At 38.9% G+C, this 7,995-nt stretch overlaps 1 non-coding gene across 1 annotated transcript; it reads right to left on the bottom strand.

Moving 5' to 3' along the window:
- Positions 1-139: 139 nt before the first annotated feature.
- On the bottom strand, positions 140-228 carry TRNAY-GUA (transfer RNA tyrosine (anticodon GUA)). Its single transcript is given in 2 exon segments — positions 140-175; positions 192-228. It is a non-coding gene; the product is annotated as a tRNA-Tyr (tRNA).
- Positions 229-7,995: the final 7,767 nt, after the last annotated feature.

Raw genomic sequence — 7,995 nt, forward strand, 5'->3', positions numbered from 1 at the left:
ATTATCTTTTTATTATTATTTTCAGTCTTACAAGTTCATCTGTGAGCACAAACGAGAACGTGCCCAACTCTTCAAGTTTTCTTACCTGCACTAAGGGTCCACGCATGCGGCATCAATGACAACCTGTCAAAAGCTTAAGTCCTTCGAGCCGGATTCGAACCAGCGACCTAAGGATGACCACAACCGAACATCTACAGTCCTCCGCTCTACCAACTGAGCTATCGAAGGATTGGTGGTATGGTTTGTCAGAATACCTTGAATAAGGTGTAGCCCAGTGGTTTTAACCACCTTTTTAAAACAGGCAAACATGATTTTTTCTAGGGTGCTACAAATGTTCTAAAACTGATAGGGGTGGTGATGATAGAGATATATTAAAAAATTAATACCCTTGAACACTTAAGCTTTGTGCTTTTTGCTGTCTTTTTTTTTTTTTTTTAAGATTTTTTATTTATTTATCTGAGAGAGAGAGCACAAGCAGAGGGGCCAAAGGAGAAGCAGACTCCAGGCTCAGCAGGGAGCCTGATGCGGGGCTCCATCCAAGGACCCTGAGCTGAAGGCAGATGCTTAACCAACTGAGCCACCCAGGCACCCCTGTTTTAGGTCATTAATAAAAGAAAACAACATGACCCATGTTCTGTGTCCTGCTCACTTAGGTATAATATGGATAGGACCATCACCCTTACTTATTTCTCCTGCTGTCCCTCTGTCCCTTCTGCTTACCACCTCTCTATTAAAGTGATCGATAAATGACAATTTATCCTAAATATGGACAGCTGGTTAAAGAGGGACCAGCCATCTTGAAGCGGACATACTGCCGAGTTCATTTTGGAAACATTGCAATTCTTTTTGAAGGACGATGAAAATAATGTATAGACACAAATGTACTTGACCCAAAACATGAGAGGTATTGTGTGTGTGTGTGTGTGTGTGTGTGTGTGTGTGTTTAAGAATTGAGTGGCTCGTATTTAGTGGAGCAAGTAAATGAAACCCACCCCTCCCCAGATTTAAAAAAAAATATGTAGACATGTGTTTGTAGGGATGCTGTCACATACTGCTAATGAACACTTATAATGGCATTTGGCTTCCTGGCTAAACACTGATGGAGAAAGTAGGAAGCCATCTGGACAGACTTTTCTTGATGATGTATCTATAGAAAAGATGTCTGGTGAATTTATAAAAGATTATTGCGTATTAAAAATCAAAGTACTTCACAACTGTAGTCTTGAAGAACTAAATTTTTCTTCAAAAGGTCCTGTCCAGTGATTTCCGTGAGAAATCTGCAACACATAATTCATATTTAATTCAGTTATTCAGTTTCCTCTCATGAGAAACTAGGAATATATGGTCTGGTACATTTCTTTCCAATAATCTAACCTAATCTGGAGGAAATGTGGGAAGCTAGAGTAGAAAAGGCTTAGAGAAACGAGTGGTTTCTGTGTGAGACCATCTCTTTCACGTATCGAGTGTCCTGACAGAGACTTGAACACCACAGACTTGAAAGCAGCCAAACTCTAGGATCTAAGTTCACATTGTCTCTCAAATAAAAGCTTCCCCAATTTTCTTTCTTGTTTTTAATGGAAAAAAATGTTTAAATTTTACTTAAGTCTCTTAGAACACACAAACATTGACACAGTAGTCATCACACAGGACAACACTCCCTTTCAGACGTCTCTCCTCATCGTGGAAGCCTCCCTTGCCATAACGCAGCAGCTAATACAAATTTCTTTCTCTTTTCTCTCTTTTATAAACTTCCAAACTCTCTCCCTTAGACAGTGCTCTTTGGCTTTTGACTTTGAGTGTCTCCTCATCTTCAGCATCTGCCTTTTTTCTCGTGTAACTGTCTAGCTTTTCCAGTAGGTCAGTCCAAACTTTACTACCCGATCTACCAATCTCTCTCTTTTTTTAGAGTTTAAATTCAAGGTAGTTAAGATATAGTGTATTATTAGTTTCAGAGGTAGAATTTAGCGATTCATCAGTTGCATATAACACCCAGGGCTCATTACATCCAGTGCCCTCCTTAATGCCCAGTGACCCCATCCCCCACCCACCTCCCCTCCAGCCCCAATTTTCACAAAGGGCACAATGGGACCTGAGGAAAGGTTCTGTATTTTTCTCATCAGCCAGTGCTAGGTAATGTACAAGTGCTCATTTGAGATCGAGAGCCTCATGTGTCAGTCACGTGGTATCACAGAGTTGATTTAAGTCTGAAATGGTTCTGTAGCTAACTGACTCAAAGTTCCTGCTCCAAAAGCCTACAGACAATATTCCAATGGGATACTCAGCGTAAAAAGAAACGAACTGTTGATAGATGTAACAACAGGGATGAATCTCCCTTACCCTGTAGGCAGGTACAAAAGGCTACATAGGACATTCTTACAAGCACAAAACTAAAGGAACAGAAATTGTCAGTAGTTAGCAGGGTAGAATGTAGGGGCAGGAGTTAACCACAAAAGGAGCATGGGGAGGTTGGGGGTGTGATGTAACTATTTCATATCTTCATTGTGGGTGTGGTTATATGACTGTACATTTGTCAGAACTCGTGGCACTAAAAAGGGGCATTTTTTGTAAATGTTGCCTGAATTTTTAAAGTGGGAAAAGAAACTTCCAAAAAATTAAAGCAGGTGAAAAGTTTAAGTATAGGTTGGAATTTATTAGAAATCAATATAATCCTATTATCAGACTAAAAAAGACCTGTCCGATCATCTCAATAGTGCAGAATAAACAAGACAAAATCAGGATGCATTCATGGATCAAGTCTCCGCCAACTAGTAATATAAGAGAATTTCACCAACCTATAAAAGACTAACCTGAAAGGATAACCCTACTGTTAGCATATTTAATAGTGAAAGACTGAATGCTTCGTCACTGAGATCAGGTCTAGAACAAGGCTATCCGACCTTGACTTCTATTCAGTATCACCCTGAAGGTTCTAGCCAGTACAAGTGATGAAAGAAATAAAAGCAAAGATTTGGAAAGGAAAGGCAAAACTATCTCTACTCACATATGATGTGATCATTATGAAAAAATGCTGAAGAATTACTGTAAAGCTACTGAAAATTATAAGTTTACCAAAGCTACAGGCCACAAATAAATTATAATTCTATTTATTAATAAGTATTCTGGTTTATTAGCAATGAACAGCTGGAACTGGAAATGTAAAAATTTGGAAGGGTATAAAAAGTGAAGTTTTTAGAGATAAATTTAACAAAAAATACAATAAAAACAACACATTCTATGACAGAAAATTCCACATTTTTCAGATGCAAATTCTTCCAAACTGACTTACACATTGAATGCCATCCCAATCAAAATCTCAAGGAGCAGTTTTGTAAAAATGACAAGCTGACTCTAATTTACATGGACTGCCAAAGGTGCAGAACCAAAGCAGTTGTGAAGGAGAAGAGCAGAGTCAGAGGACTTAACACCACCTGGTTACAAAACTTACTATAAAGCAAGAGAGAGTCCAGAGAAATGGACCCGCGTATCTCCATGAGCAGTTGGTTTTGGCAGAGGCGCCCAGATAATTCAGTGTGGAACAAATAGGCCTTAACAAACGGCGCTGGAAAAAGTGCATATTCACATATTCACACGCTTCTAAGTGAACTCAGACCCTACACAGCATAACGGACAACACTTAAAATGGATGAAGACCTAAACATAATGACTAAAACCGTAAAACTTCTAGAAGAAAAACTGGGAGAAAATCTTTGTAACTTTAGATTAAGCAAAAAATTCTTAGAGCACAAAAAGCATAAACTATAGAGAAAAAAAACGATAAATTGGACTTAAGGTATAAAAAAAAATCTCAAAAGTTACTTAAGATAATTAAAAATCAAGTGACAGGTTGGGGAAAAATATGTGCAAAACATTTAGGTAAGTGTTTAAGTGATAGATGATAAAGGACTTGGGTCCAGAGTGTATAACACACTTACACAACTCAATAGTGAGCCATTTTGAGGTTCCTCAAAAAGTTAAAAATAGAGCTACCCTAATGACCCAGCAATCGCACTATTGGGTATTTACAAAAAAGGTACAGATGTAGTGAAAAGAAGGGGCACCTGCCCCAAGTGTTCAGAGGAGCAATGTCCACAGTAGACAAACTGGAAGGAACCAGTATGTCCTTCAACAGATGAATGGATAAAGAAGATGTGGTTCACTTATACAATGGAATATTAGCCATCAGAAAGGATGAATACCCACCATTTATATCAACATGGATGGAACTGGAGGGGATTATGCTAAGTGAAGTAAGTCAAGCAGAGAAAGACAATTATATGGTTTCACTCATATGTGGAACATAAAGAATAGCATGGAGGACATTAGAGGAAGGAAGGGAAAACTGAAGGGGGGAAATAGAGGGGGAGATGAACCATGAGAGACTATGGACCCAGGAAACAATCTGAGGGTTTCGGGGGGGGGGGGGAGGTAAGGGTTAGCCCAGTGATGGGTATTAAGGAGGGCACGTGTTGTAATGAGCACTGGGTGTTATACTCAAACAATGAATCATGGAACACTACATCAAAAACTAATGATGTATGGTAAATGATTTGGATAGATAGAACAAAATGATTTGTTCCCAAAACAAAATGTACAGATGACCAATAAGCCCATGATACAGAGCCTCAACGTTATTATTCATTAGGGATATGCATTTTACAAGCCTCAGTGAATGAGACTTCCTGTTGGCTTCACATCCTCACCAGCATTTGGTGTTGTGTTTTGTATTTTGGCCATTCTAACAGGTGTGTAGTGGCTTCTCATTGGTTTTTCAATTTACAGCTCCCTAATTACATATGATGTGGAGGATCTTTTATTTGCCACCTGTATATCTTCTTTGGTGAGTTGTCCAGATCTTTTGCCCAAGTTGTCTATTTTATTGTTGAGTTTTAAAAGCTCTTTGTATATTTTAGATAGCAGTGCTTTGTCAGATATGTAAATTTTGCAAATATTTTCTGCCAGCATGTAACTTCTCCTCTTATTCTTCGGACAGTGTCTTTTTGAAGAAGTTTTTAATTTTAATGAAGTCCAACTTCTCGATTATTTTTTTTCATGAAGTATGCCTTTGGTGTTGCATCTAAAAAGTTGTAACACACACCTGTACACAAACTTATTGCCATGTTCGAGGCTACCTACATTTTTTCCTGTCATCTTCTAGTAATATTACAGTTTTGCACTTTACATTTAGGTGTATGATAATTTTGAGTTAATTTTTGTGATTCATCTTTTTTGCATGTGGATATTCAGTTCTACCACCATTTGTTAAAAATACTGTTGATTGATTTTTGACATAGACGACAAGGTAATTCTATAGAGAAAGGATAAGCTTTCAATAACTGATGTTGGTACAACTGGACATCCATTAAAAAAAAAATCTTTGACCCTACATCAAAACGACGTAAAATAATTAATTCTAGTTTGATCAGAGATCTAAATGTAAAAGATAAAACTTCCAGAAGAAAATCTCTGTGATCTCTGGTTAGGCAAAAAATTCTTAGAACACCAAAGAACACCAAAAATACAAGGTATAAAAGGAAAAAATGATAAATCGGGCTTCATCAAAATTTTAATGTTTGCTTTTCAAAAGATACTGCTAAGAAAATGAAAAGTCAAACCACAGACTGGGAGAACATATTTGCAGGACAAACACCTGAGAGGCCAGACTTTTATCCAGAATATATAAAGCGCTCTTAGAGCTCAAGAAGGAGGCAAACGATTCAATTTGTTTAAAGAAGGCAAGGATTTCAACAGTCACTTCACCAAAAAAGATAAACAGGTGACAGCTCCCTGTAAAGGTAGACATCATTAGTCGAGGGAAATGCAAATTAAAACCACATGAGATGCCTCTAGGCACTCATTGTAGGAGGCAGAATTCCAAGACGGCCGCCAGATTTCCACCCATTTCTCAGAATAGCGGAATAATCCCTGCCCCGTAAACGTGGGTGGGACGTGTAAACGTGTTGTGTTAGTTACAAATTTGAATGGCTAATATTTAAAAGACTGCTCCAAGTATTGTCTAAGATGTAGAGAAACGAACTCTCATCCACTGCTAAGAAGGTAAGATGTTACAGGCACGTTGGACAACAGCTGGTAGTTTCTTTGAAAGTTAAATATACACCTACCGTGAGGCGCCTGGGTGGCGCAGTCGTTAAGCGTCTGCCTTCGGCTCAGGGCGTGATCCCGGCGTTCTGGGCTCGAGCCCCACATCGGGCTCCTCTGCTGGGAGCCTGCTTCTTCCTCTCCCACTCCCCCTGCTGTGTTCCCTCTCTCGCTGGCTGTCTCTCTCTCTCTGTCAAATGAATAAATAAAATCTTTAAAATTATACACACACACACACACACACACACACCCCTACCATAGGATCCAGCAATCCCACTCCTATATATTCACTGAAAACAAAACACATGGCTTATACCCCAAATATTTATGGCCATGTAATAATTTGCGAAAACCGCCATCACAACGTACCGCATACTGGGTGACTGAAACAAATTTCTCTCCTCACAGTTCTGGAGGCTGGAAGTCCAAGATCAAGGTGTCAGCAGGACTAATTTCTTCTGAGGCCTCTGCTTGGCTTGAAGAAAGGTTCCTTCTTGTTTCCTCTGTACACTCATGCCCCTAGTGTTTCTCTCTGTATCCTCATCTCCTCTTCCTACAAAGATACCGGTCAGATTGGGTCAAGGCACCCTACCAGCCTCATTTGAATGTAGTAACTTCTTTCAAGGCCCTATTTCCAAATACAGTCTCAGTCTGAGGTACTGGAAATTAGGGCTTTAACATATATGAGTGGGGGGCACGTAATTCAGCCCATAACAGGCAGTCTCATTAATAATAATAAAAACAGTAACAAAAAATTTTCATCAGTTGGTGAATGAACAAATTCTAATACATCCCTACGATGGACTACTGAACAGTAAAAAGGAACTATGGCTACATACATGACAAGGATGGATCTCAACAGCATTGCGCTGAATGGAGGAAGCCAGGCTCAAAAGCTGCATCTGTAGGAGTCTATTCTAGAACCATCTGGCAAAGGCAAAAGTACAGTGACAGCAGATCAGCACTTCTGAAGGCACAAGTCAACTTCCTGGAGAGATGAAAAGGTTCTATATCATGAGTGTTGTGGTGGTTATATGATTGAATATACTTTTCAAAACTCATCAAACTATACACTTAAAAAGGAATTAATTTTACTGCGTTTAAGTTACATTTCAATAGCGGTCATTAAAAACAAAACAAAACTAGTTAACCATACAAAGACTTCAACATGATTGGATGTCTTGCTGGGCAGTCTGCTTCTGGTGGCACACAGCCCCCTTATCGGATTCCCAATTGACTTGTTTACTTTTCTTTAGCCTGTAGTACTTAACTATTTTTAACACATTATACAATTACACAAATTTGTTTTTATCATATTTTAAAATTTCCAGTACTTTCAAGCTGATGTTGTCAATATTATATCCAACAGTTGTAGTTGTCCTAAATGCCACATTTGGAAAATGAGATGTCCCTTCTGGAAGTTTGAGAGCTAATGGGCAATCCACCACACCCTTCCTTACCCTTACCCTGACAAGATAATTTATGATCTGAGTTGTAGAAGATCTATAAGCCAGGGTCCCAGAATGGAGCGGAGCCCACCCGCCAAACCATGTTATATGACGCGGAAATAAGAATTTCTGGCTATGAGCCACCCTGATGGGCAGGAGGGAGGGAATGCTTGTTACTACACCGTAACTTAACCTATTCAGGTGGACACAGGAAATTTGAAAGTCTGAATCCGCCAAGAAGGCTTATTCGCCTTCAAGGAAAATACCGAACAAAAATGTGTGAACTTCTGTGCCAAGAGCTATGGTAAGAGTATTCAGATTTTTTTTCTTATAATTATCCATTTTATATTACCGAGTGAAGAAAAAACTCGGTGAAGTTTTGCCAAGAGTCTTTCTGTCAGCCTAATGTCATGTTATCCTATTTTAAGAGATGTATTTTTTTCAGTCACTC

This window comes from Ursus arctos, unplaced genomic scaffold (assembly GCF_023065955.2).
Source record: "Ursus arctos isolate Adak ecotype North America unplaced genomic scaffold, UrsArc2.0 scaffold_31, whole genome shotgun sequence".
NCBI lineage: Eukaryota > Metazoa > Chordata > Mammalia > Carnivora > Ursidae > Ursus > Ursus arctos.